The 17,746-nt window shown below is 35.0% G+C and overlaps 1 long non-coding RNA gene across 1 annotated transcript in view; it reads left to right on the top strand.

Moving 5' to 3' along the window:
• The window catches only part of LOC141517727 (uncharacterized), a 37,564-nt gene extending 21,319 nt beyond the window's left edge, over positions 1–16,245 (top strand). Inside the window, exon 3 of the long non-coding RNA XR_012476968.1 lies at positions 15,941–16,245. This is a non-coding gene — a long non-coding RNA (uncharacterized LOC141517727). The remainder of the gene's footprint in view (positions 1–15,940) is intronic.
• Positions 16,246–17,746: the final 1,501 nt, after the last annotated feature.

Genomic DNA, 17,746 nt, shown 5'->3' with positions numbered 1-17,746 from the left:
CAGAGTTAAAATTCTCTGTTACCCAAGATAATAGTTTTTCTTATTCACTCATTTGGAAAGAAGAAAATAGAATGTTATTTTTTACATGAAAGAAGTTAAACCTTACATTTCTCAGGATTTTTTTTACATATTTAAAGTAACAGACAAAACAGACAAAAGTTGACCAGCATTAAATAGTTTAATATAAATCAGCTAACTTGGGGACGGAGCCAAGATGGTAGCGTGAAGATAGTATTTCCCAGAAACTCCTTCCCCCCAAAACTCCAACTCTAGTCAAAATTTAGAGGAACAGAACCCACAGAAAGACTGAGTGATGTAATTTTCCAGTCCAAGATAACTTAGAAGTTCTGTAGGTGTGTTTCACTGGGACCGGGGATCAGAAAAAAGCCCCAACTGCAGTGCAGTGCAAGGTAACCCAGCCCAGCCCAGCCCAGGGATCACTTAGAACAGCTTGAAGGGGCCATGAGAGAACTCTGCTGCACCAGAACGAATATGGAGTGAGGAACACTGGCTGCAGAACCTGCATTGTGAATTGGGGGAAACCAGCCTGCACCTCCAGAGCACAGCCCACAGAGGGTAAGAGAGTCAGGGGAGACAGCAGAAATCTCTCTGCTCTCCCTGGGGCAGGACTCTGCTGTTTAACCACACTCAGATCCTGGTTGCAGTTTGGCCTTCCATACTAAAGTAGCTGAACAAAGAGACAAGCAGGGATCCTCCTCACAGCTCCAGGGCAGAGAAGAGCACCTGTGTCCCAAAAAACCCCAAAGACTTGGAAGTGCTGTAATTAGTCTTGAGCTAAGGAAATGAATTAACAACAGAAAAAGAAGAATCTGACCATAGAAAATTACATTGGTCCTATGGAAGATCAAAACATATATTCAGATGATGACAAAATTGAAGCTTCTGTATCCAAAACTTGTAAGAGAAATAGAAAATGGGCTCAGGCTATGGATGAGCTCAAAAAAGACTGAAAAGCAGTTAAGGGAGGTGGAGGAAAAAATTGGGAGGAGAAATGAGAGTGATTCAGATAAATCATGAAAACCAAATCAGCAACTTGATGAAAGGAATACAAAAAAATACTGAAGAAAATAATATGTTAAAAACCAGTTTAGACCTAATGGAAAAAAACAAAACAAAATGCAAATAAGGAGAAGAATGCCTTAATAAGCAGAATTGGCCAGCTGGAAAAGGAGATAAAAAAGTCTTGAAAAACTAACTCCTTCAAATGCAGAATGGAACTAAAGGAACCTGATGACTTTGTTAAAAATGAGGAAGAAATAAAACTTTCAAAAAAGCCAAAAATTAGAAGAATGTGAAATGTGAAATATCTCATTGGAAAAACAACCGGGGGTGGTTAGGTGGCATAGTGGATAAAGCACTGGCCTTGGAGTCAGGAGTACCTGGGTTCAAATCCGGTCTCAGGCACTTAATAATTACCTAGCTGTGTGGCCTTGGGCAAGGCACTTAACCCCATTTGCCTTGCAAAAACCTAAAAAAAACCGACCTCAAAAACAAGATCTAGGAGAAATAATTTAAAAATCATTGTGCTACCAGAAAGTCATGACCAGGAAAAGAGCCTAGACTTCATTTTTTCAAGAAATAATACAGCAAAACTGCCCTGAGATCCTAGAAGCAGAAGGCAAAATAGAAGTTGAAGGAATTCACTGGTTGCCTCCTGAAAGAGATCCCAAAAGAAAAACTTCCAGGAATATTATAGCCAAATTCCAAAATTCCCAAGTCAAAGAGAAAAAACTAAATGCTGCCAAAAAACAAACAATTCAACTACTGCAGCTCTACAGTCAGTATTACACAGGATCTGACAGTATCTACATTAAGGGCTCATAGTGATTGGAATATGATATTCTGGAAGGCAAAAGCTCTTGGGGTTTACAATCAAGAATCAACTACCCATCAAAACTGAACATCCTCTTTCATGGGAAAAGATGGACTTTCAATGAAATAGGTTTCAAACTTTCCTACTGAAACAACCAGAGTTGAACAGAAAGTTTGATCTCCAAGTACAGGACTCTGGTGAATTGTAGAGGGGGTGGATGAGAAGGACTAACTATGAGGAACTTAATAATATTGAAATGCATGTATTCCTGCATGGGAAGAAAATATTGAAAACTCATATACATTTTCTCATTTATAAGATCTGTAAGAAGGAGCATATACATACATACATATATATATATATATATATACATACATAGACAGGACACAAGAAGGAACAGATATGATGTAATATAGTAAAAAGATGGAGTCAATGGGTGATAAAGAAAAATACTGGGAGGAAGAGAAAGGAGAGAAAGAAGGGGCTAAGATATTTCACATAAGTGTCAAGAAAAAACTTTTTCAATGGAGTGGAATGGGGGAAGGTGAGGGGGAATGAGTGAGCCTTCATTCTCATCAGAAATGGCTCAGAGAGGAAACAACATACACACTTAATAGGGTATAGAAATATATCTTACCCTAGAGATAAATTAGAGGAAATGGATGGGATAAGAGGGAATGAGGGGAGGGAAGGGGGAATAGGTGATAAAGAGAGGGAAGATTGTGGGAGAGGGTACTCAGACACAACACACTTTTGGATGAGCACAGGATGAAAGGAGAGAGAGAGAGAGAATAGAATAAATGAAAGTGGGGAGTAATAGAGTGGAGGGAAATACATTTAGTAATAGCAACTGTGGGAAAAATATTGAAGCAACGTCTTTGGTGGACTCATGATAAAGAAGCCAGTTCATCCCAGAGACAGAGCCACTGGAATATGAACATAGACTGAAATACATTTTTTCTCTCTCTCTCTTAGTATTCTTGAGGTTTCTCATCATCTTTGGGGTGGGGGGGTTATATTTACTCTTAAAACAAAATTATTGTAATAATATAAAATAAATAAACCAAAAAGAAAAAAAAAAGAAAAATAGGAAGAATGGGAATTCAGAGAAATCTAGAATGATTTACATGAACTGATGCTTGGTGAGTGAGATGAGCAGAACCTGAAGAACATTGTGCACCCTAACAGCAACATGGGGTTGATGATCAATTTTAATGTACTTTATCAATAAATCAGTGCAACAATCAGTGACAATTTCAGGGTATCCAAAGTAAGAACTGTGGAGTTTAAACAAAGATCAAAGACTATTACCTTTAATTTTTTAGGTTTTTGCAAGGCAAATGGGGTTAAGTGGCTTGCCTAAGGCCACACAGCTAGGTAATCATTAAGTGTCTGAGACCAGATTTGAACCCAGGTACTCCTGACTTCAGGGCCAGTGCTTTATCCACTATGCCACCTAGCCGCCCCTACCTTTAATTTTTTTAAAAAAATTATCTTATTATGTAATTTTGCTACCCCTTATATTTTATTTTTTCACTTAGGTTATGATTTTTCACTCAAAACATTCAATTTTGATCAATGTATTGCATGAAAACAATGTAAAGACTATCAGACTGCCTTCTATGGGAGGCGTGGGAGGACAGAAGCAAGATTAGGGGAAAATTGCAAAATTCAATAAAAAGAAAAAAATTTTAAAAAGGAAAAAGAAACCAGCTAAGTTTCATAAAAGAAATTTTTGTTTAAAAATAAACATCTACATATAAGATGATAACCTTTTCATTGATCTTTAACTTTCTTGGATTGCAGGTTAATTTAATGATGAGTTTTAACCCCTAGACTTTTCTAACTTGTTCTAAATCTTTTCTTGGAATCAAATAGATCTAAAACCATTTTATATCTCCAGACTTCAAATTAGCTAATCATCAAAAGCCTCTCTCTCTCTCTCTCTCTCTCTCTCTCTCTCTCATACATATATATATATACATACATATATACATATATATAGTTTATATACAGTATGTGTGTTCTTTCTCTCTGTATAAATATATGTGCATGTGCTCTCTCCATATATATGCATATACATGTATGTATATATGTATATAGTTATCTACTGGGACTATTTTGTATCTTGAATTCCTGCTACTGCTCCTCGCATAAGGGCCATTTCCAGTCATCCTGATCCATATCTGGCCACTGGGGCTCAGATGACTCTGGAGGAGAAAGTGAGGCTGTTGACTTTGCACAGCACCCCTTATTTAAATCCAATTCAATTGCATTTTTTGGCATCACCTCCTTCATGTCATGGTCTTCTTCAAGAATGAAGGAAAATATCAACTTTTTACATAAGTTCTGATTATTGATATTGTCTCTAAATTTCAGCTCCCTCAAAACTTTTCTTTTTTCTTTTCTATATGTTAGGATAGAAGATAAGAAAGCAAGATAGGGTATAGGCACTGACAGTACCATGATTTCCAATCTTTTTTTTCCCAAGCAGAAAGAAATCATTTCTACTCTCTTTTCAAAGGAGAAATAGCATCCTTGAAGTTCATTAAATGGCATAATGTAATAGGTAGAATCAAATATACCCTCTTAGTGGAATGTGAACTTCTTGGGAGTAGAAATGATTCCTTTTGCCTTTGTGTTTCCAGTACCTATCATGGTGCCATGTAAATAATAGTTACTTAATAATGAAGAAAGAAAGGAAAGGAAGAAAGAGGAAGAAAAGAAAGAGGGAGAAAAGGAAGAAGGGAAAGGGGGGGAGGCAGAGGAGAAAGGATATAGTTAACAATAAATATTGTGTATAAATAAAATCCATCAGTAAAAAATTTTTAAAAAGTAAAATTGTCTCAGAGACTGCACTGAATGGATAATGTATTTTCCTTAGTGAAATAAGACTTGCTTTTAAGTGAAGTTCTTTTTTTTTTTAGGGTTTTGTTTTTTTTTTTGCAAGGCAAATGGGGTTAAGTGGTTTGCCCAAGGCCACACAGCTAGGTAATTATTAAGTGTCTGAGGTCAGATTTGAACTCAGGTACTCCTGACTCCAGGGCCAGTGCATTATCCACTGCGCCACCTAGCCACCCCTTAAGTGAAGTTTTACCCAGAACCTTGTACTTGGGTCAGATCCTTTAGCTGGGGAAGGGACAACATTGCATGAAATCGCAGCTTAGAACAGATGCAAAGTTCAATTTCTTCACTATTCTTGTATTCAGTTAGTAGATTATCTTCATAGGTTATTTTTCATTATTATAACCTACTAACTCTTGACTAAATCTGATAGTCTTTAATTCTATACCTCTGATAAAAAATTGTTTTATCAGCCTCTAATTGAGGTTTGTAAATCTAAATGTTAGCTTCTTTCTTCCACAAGGTCTGTCTCTACAGTTATAAATCTGAAGGCAAGCTCTGTCTGTGTGAAACAGCCTAGTCCCCTTCTAATTGCATCTGCAAATTTGGCTTTCACATTTGTATAACAATCAAAGTAAAGATCATCCTGAGAATGCAGGAAACTAGTCTGCCTATGTCTGTAAGAGACTGAATAAATCCTTATGACATTTTGGAAAAAGAGAAACCTCAGTATTTTTATGTCTATATTATATCTGATAGCATCATAAAGCATCAAGTCAGAAGAGGAGACAGTAATCCTGCTGCTAATTGGATTTTTGTCAGTGTGACATAGAAAAGTCCTTATGAATAGGTTAGAGAATCATGAAGTACTCAATGAGATCTTTCTGTACTAATGTATAACCTGTTTGGTTGGTTGCCAAGATTTTATAATCTTTTGTGATATTTCTATAAATATTGTTTCTTAATTAAGATTTTTGTTGGTATATTTTTTTAGGTTTTTTTTTTACAAGGCAATGGGGTTAAGTGGCTTGCCCAAGGCCACACAGCTAGGTAATTATTGTTTGAGATCACATTTGAACTCAGGTACTCCTGACTCCAGGGCTGGTGCTCTATCTATTGTGCCACCTAGCTGCCCTGTTGCTATTTTTAATGATACCATCCACCCATGAGTTCAGTGAGATCCTAGAGAATAAAACTTCATGGATAAAATTAACTTTTTGATATTTCATTTTTAGCTTAAGAAAATTATGGTTAACAATAATGGTGTTGTGACTCGGATGGATGGAAGTTTTGAGGAGGGACAGAGCCTCTGTTTGGACTCAGATGTGTTCCTTGAAAGGAAAGAGGTCTATAAAACAGATCCTTAGTCTGTAAACAGATGAACTCTTTGGGAGAAAAGAGGTCTGTAACTTTTAAAATCCCAACTCTATTCTGAACCAGTGTTTTAAGTTGACTGATGTAGGTTTAGACAATTTTCACTTGGAAATGGAATAGACTTTCCTTCATACCACACCACAAGAAGGGGATTCCTAGGAAACTAGGACAGATTTTGAGTCTGGCACAACTGAATGACTTGCCTGAAAGCGAGTTTGTTACTTTTCAATTCAAATTGTTCTAGTTTTGAATTTGTTTTCTTTGAAGTTGAAATTTCTCTGGGAGTTTTATCTCTGGTTTTGGGAATTCTCATTGGTTGGTGAGAATTGCCTAGTTTTTTAAGCAGGTGTGGGTGCTGAAGACTTATCCTAGATCTAAGTGTGGCATTTCTTTGATGAAGTTGTCTATTGGTTAGATCTCTGTCATTTTTTTTTTTTTTGGTGAAGTACAAGAAATTTGTCTGGCATCCCTGTCATATATCCAATGTCATATATCCGCTGTTGTTGTTTAGTATCTTATTGTATCTTTTGGTGTTTGATTTTGGGTGTTTATTGCTGTTTAATTGACTGTTGGGTCTGATCATGGGAAAATCTAAATCTAAGATTAGAGATCCAGACACCTGTTTTTTTTATGTGACTAAGTATTATGATTCTAATGACCATGCATTTTGTCAGTATTGGTGTAAACTAACAAGTGATGATCCTAAGTTATGTTGGTCTAGATAGGGATCCTTTGAAAGAGTTAAACTGAACTATTTTAAAACAAAATTAATATTAAGAATTAATAAGAATTCTAAAAAAGAATGGAATGTTTCTATCAATGGTTTAATGAGACACTATAAAGAGAGTACAAAGCTAAAATTTCGTCACTTAACTAAAAAAGATTTTTCTCCCTCAACCACCCCTCCCTTTGAAAAAGTAATTGTGTCTCAAAACATCCCTTCTGCTTCAGTTTATTTTTCTCCTCTGGTCTCAGCTTCATCCCCTTCCACTGGAGTTTTCAAATCTCACTCTTTTCCCTTCTCCAAAAGTTCCAACTTATGTACCCCCTTCCTCTTCTGTTTCATCTCCTTCTTATCTCCCACATATTAATCCAACTGTAACCTTTTCTCTTTGTCCTCCAATTTCTTTCCCTTCTTTTTTTGTTTCATCTCATCTCCCCATTATTAATCCCTCTGTTACCTCTTCTTTTTTCCTCCAAGTTCTCCCCTTTCCTCTTCTATTTCATTTCCTTCTTATCTCAATATTAATCCCTCCATTGCCTCTTCTCATTGTCCCTCAATTTCTTCTTTTGTGTTCCTATCTTGTCTTCTTCTTATAATTTGACTTATTCTTCTATTCAATTTCAACCTATTTATTCTTCTTACTCTACTCTCTCTCTACATCTCCTCCTTATTCCATTTCCTCCCTTTCCTACTCTTCAGTATCATCCTTTCCTTATTCTACTTCCTCTTCGTACTCTCCAATGTATACCATTGCCCCTTTTATTCTATCTCCTTCTTATGTCTTTGCTACCTCTCCTCCTTCTTCTCTTGCCCCAAGAGATCATGTTTCTGTTAAGGTTGCCCCATCTCCAGAAAAGTTCCCAAATTCTGACGCTGTTGGGATTTATCCTTCTAAAGTAATAAATAGACTGTGCCTCCAGACTGTTCCAACTATAGATGGAGAAGGGTGGGTTACATCTGATATTAAGTTTCATACTGTCCCCCAGTATAAATTTAGGTCATAAGCAAAGGTGAATTATAGGGTCTAAAAAAGGATTTCCCTGATCCCCAACAAAATCCAATAGGCTTTTGTGATCAAATTAAAATTACTCTGTAATTCTATCATCCTGACATTCCAGACATTTGTCAATCAACTAAACCTTAGTTGAAAAGGAGAGGCAAAGAAAACTTCATTTGAGGAATTTCAGGAGACAGATGAAGTAGCTTATACAGATCAGCAAAGAGGTTATCCCACAGTGCACAATCTTTGTTCTGCTAAAAATTCTCTTTCTTAATAAATAAATGTGTGTGTGCTTTTGTTAAAAAAAAATTAGGAATTTATTTATCAGGAGTTAAGTACCTTTAAATCCAGATTTAGCTTTATTTAATCCAAGATTTAGTTCTGAAGGGAAAAGTAACAGTACTATATAAATTAAGAAATGTATTAAAGTTATATGATCATGTTTTTAATTAGATAACCATAGATGGGTTAAAATTGGACATAATTTGGATTAGGATATTGTGAAGTTCAATAATGCTCTAATACTGAGAAATTTTGGTCAATAATTGTGCTGTAAATAAATAGAATGAATGAATCAAGAAAAATTAAATCTCTATAAAAGTTTGGTGTTTTGGTTATGACATGCATTTCATAAAATTAAATGCAAAGAAAATTTTGTAGTCATAAAAAAGAATTTTTAGAACCATCAGATAATAATTTTTATAAAGAATTTTCTATAAGAAAGTCTGATGAGAATTTAACAATTTTAGCCACCTGATTTTGGTCATTTTGATTAACTTAATTGCTAATGAATAGGTTAATTATGTGATGTCACTCTTTAAAAGCCAATATTTGAAAAGAATTTGACTTAATGTTATTTGTCTATATAAAAATTGTGAATTTGTTCATTTGAGTTATTGGAGAATATAACAGAGGAAAATTGGACAGGAAAATTTGTTAAATTGTTCCTTCTGCATTGACCATGTAGCTTATATTGCTTAAGGCAATATACACCTTATGCCCATTCCATTTTTCATGTTCCTGAGATGAGATTGATCAACTTTTAGTTTCCTTAGTTATCTCATCTCTGAACTAAATTCTCAGGGGTCACTTTAAGGGTTTTACATGGGGAATAGAATAGAAAGTCTACTCCTGTTGTAAGAATATCAGTGTTACAAAATTTGGCAAAATCCTTGCATAGAATGAGGAGTAAGTATGTAATTTAAATTGTCAAACATGTTCAATCTAAGAATTTACTTATATAAATGAAGGTGGAAGATAGACAGCAAATTTGTTGATGCTATTCAAACAAACCATTTATGTGGCCAAAGAAAATTGAATTTTAGTAAATCTTAAAGCTTTGATAAACTTTGGCATTTGTGATAAGAGTAATTCAGTTAGGTATTTTCTGCCTGTCTTAAGTCAACAGCACCTTCCTTCTGTAAATGCCCTTGAGTTCAAGGAAGGTGGTATTTAGAAGTTCTGTGATAATTGTGATTTATTGATCCTGAAACACTTTGTGGGATTAATTTATGATACCTAAAGAATAAATTTTATATCAATTTAGATTTGATGAATTCCAATTTTAAGATTTTTTTCCTTTGAGATTGAATAAGGAAGATATCTATCATTTTACAAGTTCACAATTTATGTATTGTCCTTTTTTAACATCAGGAATATTTATTGCTGTTTTTTAAAAAATCTCAGAAAAAGACTGTTTTAAAAAGTTTCTTTAAAAAATTCAGGAAAAAGACTTCTGTAAAAGTTTTTTTATGTGATTTGTATAAGGTCTAATAAATTTTCAAATTTATAAGCTACTTTAGTTTACTAATGTGATGATATTTGCTTATAGTTGTCAGAAAAGTTTCTATTTTTTCAAGATTACTATTTGTGAAACAATTATCTATTGGGTTAATATTAAAAGCATTTAAAGTTTGCAAGGAGAAAACTTTTTTTACTGTTTTGATCTAAATCTGTTGCCATTCCATGATATAAGAGTTACATTGGTGTTTTGAAATTATCATACATAAGATTAAGTTTCTAAGGAATTTCATTTTCTTTTTAAGATTGATATATGTATATTTGGGTGGAAGTGAATGGTCAAATGAGGAATATTTTAAAGAACTTTTTTTTCATACCCTCTGAAGAAATATAAACTTTCAAAGGTCTTTTTCTTTCTTTTAGTTTCAGGTGGCATAATGTGCCCCATTTGACTCAAAAAAGGGAGGATTGGAATAAAATTTGGTATGATTTTTGGAATATTTTTGTAACAGTAGTTTTTTTTGTTTTTAAAATATGGTATAGCTATTCTATGATAAACAATCATATTATTATAATGTTCTCAACCTTATATTTAAGTTAAGTTTACTAAAAAATTTTTTCTTGTTTTATTACCAACTTTTCTCTCTCTTTTCTGCAAGGATATCTAGATATTACCATTGTATGTGTTGTTTGTTAGATCTAAAATTTAGAACATCTGTAGAAATATATGGAAGTGTTTAAGAATCAACTTTCAAAATAATTCTAGGAGTAATGGTAAATTGATCATGTTCATTTGAAGAATGATAAGTAAACATATCAATAGAGAAAATTTGTTTCTATATGTTATATGTTTCCAAATCTTTTGTTGTAAAAATCATCTGTGCAACATGGATAAAATTTTGTGATTTTTCTATGATGTATTTCTTATTGTTAACACTGAAAAATTCTAATCACTACATGACATTTTCTGATCCTTTAGATTATAAAATTAAGATCTGAATCTCTTTCTGATTATAGGAAATTGCTATTAAAGATTTCAAGGGACTGAAAATTGGTTTTCTATCTTGAGTCTGAAATTGAGTAATAAAGAAATGCTGGTGGACCATAGTCTATAGAAGCCAGAAAACTCAATGGAGGATGAATATTGCAAGTGAAAGGTTAATTGGGATAATATTTGGGAGAATGGTTTATCAACAAGTTCTGAGATGTAATTCTTTCTTACTCAGTTTCCCAAAATGTGACATTTGGAAAATGTCTCACTTGGCAGATTTAAAGTCTGGCTTAAAACATTTGGCTATCCACATGACCTCTGTCTGGAACAGACTTCTAAATGCATAAGGGAACATGTCCTTTTATGTCCCTGATCTTAATGATAAATTGCTATAATCATGCGATCAATATTGAAAAATCATTTGGCCTACATTTATCTAAATTCTAATAGCCAGCCAGGCTAGTGTGTGGTTCTGGATTCTCTTTTGTATGGAATCTTCATTGTTATGGAAGTTTATCTTGTTAAATGAAATAATAGCATTCTTCAAATGGGGGAATAATAAAAATAATAATAATGCCAATTAATCTCTATTTGTAAATTGATTTTATGTGAATATCAACAAGGCAATTGGCAAATCAAATTGTAAATCATCATGATCTAAAGGATTCCAAAATTTAATTTTCTAATAATGAAAATAATAGAATTTTGACTTGTTTTTAAAATGTTACATTAAGAAGTCTTTTCCAACTGAAAGGAAAAACTCTATAAGTAACCTGTATTAAAAGAAAATCTCTGAAACAATGTCCAAAGCTTTAGAACTGCATTAGATGGCTGCAGAAGAAATGGACCTGAATTTCTCTCTTTGCTGTTTTGTGCTTCTTATCTGTAAGGTCTAAATAATCAAAAGGGGACTACCCCCTTTTTGTCTCTGTAATTTTTTTGGACATTGTAATTGTATTACCCATTTTTATGTATTGTTCTGGACCTTATATTGCCTGCTCGTATCTCTTGACAAAACTAGATATATGTCATTCTCCCTCCAATATATCCTTCATCTCACTAAAGTTTTTTTTTATCTGCTTGATCTTCAAATGACACTCCAGTGTATCTTCAATCAAAACGAGGAAATGTTTAATACTCTTTAATGCTATATTTCTGATAAAAAAATGTTTCATCAGTCTCTAATTGAGGTTTGTAAGTCCGAATGCTAGCCTCTGCCCTCTACAAGTTCTGACCCTATGGTTATAAATCTGAAAGCAGACTTTGTCTATGTGACACAGCCTAGTTCCCCTCTAATTGCATCTGCAAATTTGGTTTTCATGTTGTATAAACAATCAAAGTAAAGACCATCCTGAGAAGGCAGGTCTGGTTATCTCTATAAGAAACTGAATAAATCCTTACACTTATGACATTTTGGAAAGGGAGAAGAAATCTCAGTGTTTTATATTTCTATATTATTTATGATAACAACATAAAATATCAAGTCAGAAGAGGAGACGGTAGTCCTGTTGCTAATTGGCTCTTTGTCAATTCTGACACAGAACAGATCTTATGGATAGGTTAGAGAATCATAAAATAATCAGTGACACTTTTATGTACTACTCTTTAACCTGATTGGTTGGCCTCCAAAATTTTATAATCCTTTGTGAGATCTCTATAAATATTGTTTCTTCATTAAGCTTTTTGTTGGTATCTTTAATGATACCATCATTACCATGGGTAAGATTCTAGAGAATAAAACTTCATGGATAAAACTAACTTTTTGTTATTTCATATTTAGCCTAAGAAAATTATGGTTAACACTGAATATAAGGATTAAATTTGCCTTTACCAGTGAAGATGTAGTCTTAGGGAATTGTTTGGGGATATTGAAAATGTTAAGTGACTTGCCTAAGATCACACAATCAATATGTGTCAGTGGCAGAAATTGAAACCAAGTATTTCTGACTCTGAGGTTATCTCTTTAGAATCTGAACATTAATCACAAAAAATACAGAACTATAACTAGCACAGATCAAATAATACTTTGACCCAGGGTATCAGGGAAGATTAAGACTCAAACATGCTTCCTTTAAGGAAGGTCCTTTTCCTCCCCACAATAAAACCAATGCCATGCCTTCCCTCCTGCCCTCCCATCACAAGCAGATTTACAAAACCTTTGGCCGCCAACCCCAGGGCCTGCCTCCCTACAAGCCTTGTCAGGGACAGACCACACCTATTGTGATTGGACTGCCCTCTGCACCTGTACCACTCAGTATCTCCAATTCATTGTCTCAAATGCCAGAATTCCCTATATAAAAATATACAAGGAGTTCCAAAAAAAAGCTATTAAGCTATTTAGGTCTAAAAAATTAAAGCAATATTTAAATACTACTATTACTTCCACTACTGATGCTGCTGATGCTACTACTACTCTATAATAGCTGATCCAGTGATGGAGAAAAGGAGCAGAAAGTGATGAGATCAAAGGAGCTTGAAAGGGAATACCAACATAATGTTAGCAACAGAGCAGGAAAAGCTGTGAAAAGGAAGTAGGAAGCAGTCCAAACAGATGGAACAAGAAATAGAAGCAGCAAGAATAAAGCCCCAAGTTGTCATCTAAAAGTCATGAATGGAGCCAATTCAACTGATCATCATGGAGAAAGTCAAGGTGTCATCCAGTTAGAATCTCCTCTCCTTACAAGTCAGCCAGGGCCCTCCTGAGATCCAGGAGAAGTACATTATTCTTAGATGTTTCTACTACCTAGAAATATTCCCCTATAAATATCCATTTAAATAGGAAGCAATTTAGAGGGGCAAAAAGATACTATGATGTTTCTTCTCTTACAAAAGTCATGTTGCTTCTTTCATTTCCTACTCCATCTGGTTTGAGCTGATCTTTTCATTTCTAGTCTTCTACCACCATATTTGGTAAAATTCACTGAATTCCCTCATCCCTCCCTAGGAATTTATTATTTTCTGCAGACACACAGGCCGCAATTCTACATTATATGATTCTATAGTGAAACATCAAATTACAGAATTCCTTCTTTTTATTTTCATTGTATGGCTTGTAAATACTATATTAATTTTTATGTATTATGGTGATACAAGTGAACATTTTGACAGCATATTTCACAGGTCTGAGAACATAGTCCACTGCACTTCAAAGCAATTATATACTATAAAACTGTTCGAAACACATTTAAAGTCAATTTTTATCAGGGATTTCCCCTGTAGGGTAGTAATGTTCATTGTTATTCTACTTACCCAAATTGAAAACACTATTGTCAAGTATATAATAGCTGCCTCAATAATCTAGTCATTGAATTAATTCTCTTTCCTATGTAACCTAGACTTGTCTGGGTATGCCCAATCCTTCTAACATGGAACCACCCTGGGGACCTTAGCAACATGTTCAGATTACCTGACATGGAGCACTCTTTGTCCCTTAGACTGGCAGCCTGTATCTTTAAAATTGGAAGGACTGAGATCATAGTTCTCTTAGCCACTATTTTGCTGAGCTCTTCCTCTGCCTCTCCTTCCTAATACATCCAGAGAGTAAAGATTCCAATTCAGTGACAATAGGGGCTATGAAATGAAGGGAACAGCTATGATATAACTGAAAGAACCCCAGATTTAGAATTAAATGATCTCCTTTAACACTAACCTCACAGGCTCTCTATAAAAGAGAACACTGTTATGAAGATATAAGACTCCAGAAGTCAAGAATGGGCTCTGCCCCAGTTTGATGATATCAGTTTGAACTTTAGAACCTTCTGGATAGAGGAAACTGGGAATTTGTCCTTAAGAGAAAGGAAAGTAGGCAGGGTTGAGTTGTGTGTTAATCTCAAGATGCCTGCTCCTCTGTTTCTTCCTCTAGGAGTCTGCTATGCTGTGGCCACAGGACAGTGATGTTCAGGACTTATTGAATATCCATTACCAACCCCATCTTATTTCTTGCTGGGCTAGGGTAGGAAGAGACAGAAGGAGAGACAGAGGTCTGACTCTTAGAGAAAAGCAGCCAGTGTTGAGTTATGCTTTTTTGAATTTTTTTTTTATTTTTTCAGTTACATAGTTTTCAATATTCATCTTTTTGTAAACTTTGAGTTCCACATTTTTCCACTTTTCTCCCTTTCCTCCTTCCTCACCATGATAGTAAATAATCTGATATAGGTTATACGTGTACAGTCATGTTACACAGTTTTCCAGATTAGTCATGATGTGAAAGAAGAATCAGAACAAAAGGGAAAAACTATGAGAAGGAAAAGTCAAGAAAAACAAATTTTAAAAAGTGCAAATAGTATGCTTTGATCTGCATTCAGATTCCAAAAGTATTGTTTTTTACATTTCTTCTGTTGCCATCTCTAAAACAGAACTCTACATTAGGCTCACCTGTTAATGGTATTTATTTGAGCAGAAAGAGGCTTGAGTCAGATCTGGGTTCAAATTCAGATTTTTCTACTTATTACCTGTACAGCTTTGGGTAAATCACCTAACCTCTCTGAGACAATTCCCTCATTTGTACAATGATGTGCTTGTGCTAGATGATCTATAACAGGGCTGTCTAATTTTATTTTTTAAAGTTTTTATTGAAACAATAGACAATATAGTTTGATTTGCATTTTAGTGAGATCTCTGTGGTAGCTCACCTTCCTTTACTAAATCATTTAGTAAACCCAGAGGCAGGCCACATAAAATCCCCCTGCAGGCCACATTTCGGACAGATGATCTATAAGGTAACTTCTAGTTCTGAATCTATATCATATGATCCTGGATGGTTAAAACTGGGATAAAGTGTGCACCAGGACCAATTAATCAATAAGCATGTATTAAGTGCTTCCTATGGACCACTGAGGGTATAAAAGTGTTGCCCTCAAGGAATTTAACATGTAACGAAAAAAATAAGCAACAAATATAGACAAAAGCAAGCTATATTCATGGGGCCATATTGATCAGTTGCTCCTGAACTGAGCTAGGCAAGTCATTTAATCACTGGGATATTTGCTCTGCAGGGGCTGGGGTCTATGTACAGATCTGTCCTGGGTTGGTTCTTCATTGCACAGTTGCAGTCTTTTTTTTTTTCGTAGCTTCAGTCACTGTCAGGGTAGGGAACAGAGGTGAGGAGAAACTACTTTATTCTCTCTTTCAGTTAGGGCAATAATCCATAGTTTAGACTTTGCAGAAGATTCTTCCCCTTTGATTGCCTCAGAATCTCAATTTTAAGGTTATGTGCCACCTCTAGGTAAGAGATAAGAGCAGGTTTGATTCTTTTTTTTTTTTTTGCTTCTAACCCAATAGCCTTTTCTTCCATAAGCCACTCCATGTGCCTTTGATTGATGAGTTTCAATACAATCATTTTTACCTCCCAGATAGGTAGGTGAGTGGCTAAAGAAAACATGTAAGTCTGTACCCTGGAGGAAAAAAATCATTTTCTTCTTGTTCTCTTTACAGTCAATCAAAGTATTAGCCCCTGTAAACCTTCAGCTTCTGAAGAAGTCTCACTGGAGTACATTTCTTGTCCCGACCACACTGTGCCAAGAAATATCCATTCAAATAAAAACAAGCAAGACAGTACCTAACACTGAGCAACTTAAATTCTAATGAGGGAAACAGCTCAAAAAGGAAAGATGGAAAGAGGGCGGCAGGGAAGAGGTGGAGAGAAAGTTCAGAGAGTTAATGAAGCTAGCAGTGAAGTGACATCCCTGAAGACCCTCCTGAAAATTGCCTTTTGGACAAGGGAGTGATCCATTAGAAGAATGGGAGAATTGATATTTATCCTGGGTGGGAAGGTATCTGATGAAGTGTCCAATCAGCTAATGGATCTGGGTTCTGGAACTACCCTCTTCTACACAGCCTTTACTCCACCTTTACATTGGTCCTCTTTGAGAAGAAGGACCAACAACAATAATAATACATTATCTATAATTACATTATAAGGAATCTAGATTCATTTTCCCAAATCAAAACTTTCTATATGTTTGGGCATATAATCCAGTGTGTATTTCTTCCCCCTCCTTGGCCACCAATAGTTTAGCATCCCATTTCCACTTAAGTAATTTTTTTTTTGGTTTTTGCAATGCAATGGGGTTAAGTGGCTTGCCCAAGGCCACACAGCTAGGCAATTATTAAGTGTCTGAGACCGGATTTGAACCCAGGTACTCCTGACTCCAAGGCTGGTGCTTTATCCACTACACCACCTAGCTGCCCTTAAGTAATTAATTTCAATTAATTTTCATAAAGGTTATTTACTGAGACTATAAAAAAAGAACAGAAGTACAAAAATTTCCCCCAAACCTTGAAGGAACACTATACCACCTCAGTCCCAGGAGAGACTAGGCAAATAAAAAATAGTTTCTGCCTATAGCATTCTCAGATGCTCATTTCCAAATGTGGCATGCTCCATGGGCCTGTATCTCTGCTACTGTTGAACTAGATTGAATAAGTTATTTAGGATTTCATGCCTTATTTGGGTTCCACTATTCAAGGACTTGGGTGACTGCTCTCCTGGTATATTGAAGCTTACAATGTCCTATTCACAAGATCTTCAGTCTCCTTTATCCAAAAGAGGAAGAATAGATACAACAGAGACAGAAGCAACAATAGGGTCATGAACTCACATGCTATGTTATGATGGTTTTGGTGGAGCAATAAAGGCAGGAAGTTTCTCTTCCACTAAGACTTAGTCATCAGCTTCTGTAATGCTGGCTAGTCTGGGGGAAAAAAAAAACAAATAATAGTCCCATCCATAATATCTTCTAAATAAACCCTTGTCCTGGCTATACAATCAATCAACGGTTTGTCTCATCATAAACTGGGGAGCAGGACAACTCCATTGCAAATTTTGATGCCTCCCCAGTTTCTTCCTTTTTTACAATTTCTAAAAACTTTTATTTAAAATGTGGTTATAAATTCTATCCCTCTTTTGCCTTCCGCCTCCCCAAGATGATATGCAATCAGATATAGGTTATATAGGTTCAGTTATATAAAACATTTCCATATCAGTCATTTTGTACAAGAAGGCTCATATAAAAGAAAAAAAATCAAAGGAAGTGAAAAATAGAATACTTCAGTCTGTATTCAATCAATATCAGTTCTTTCTCTGGAGGAGAATAGTTCACTTCATCATTCATCTTTCGGGATTCTATTGAATCATTGTATTGTACTCAGCCTCTTCTGAGAGGGAAATTGCATCAACACCCCTCTATCACCAATGAAGTTTCACTATGCTTCCTATATATGGGACATCCCACATAGCTA

This window comes from Macrotis lagotis, chromosome 3 (assembly GCF_037893015.1).
Source record: "Macrotis lagotis isolate mMagLag1 chromosome 3, bilby.v1.9.chrom.fasta, whole genome shotgun sequence".
Lineage (NCBI taxonomy): Eukaryota > Metazoa > Chordata > Mammalia > Peramelemorphia > Peramelidae > Macrotis > Macrotis lagotis.
Note: the sequence above shows the minus strand (reverse complement) of the source record. Positions and strands in the feature narration are given on the sequence as shown.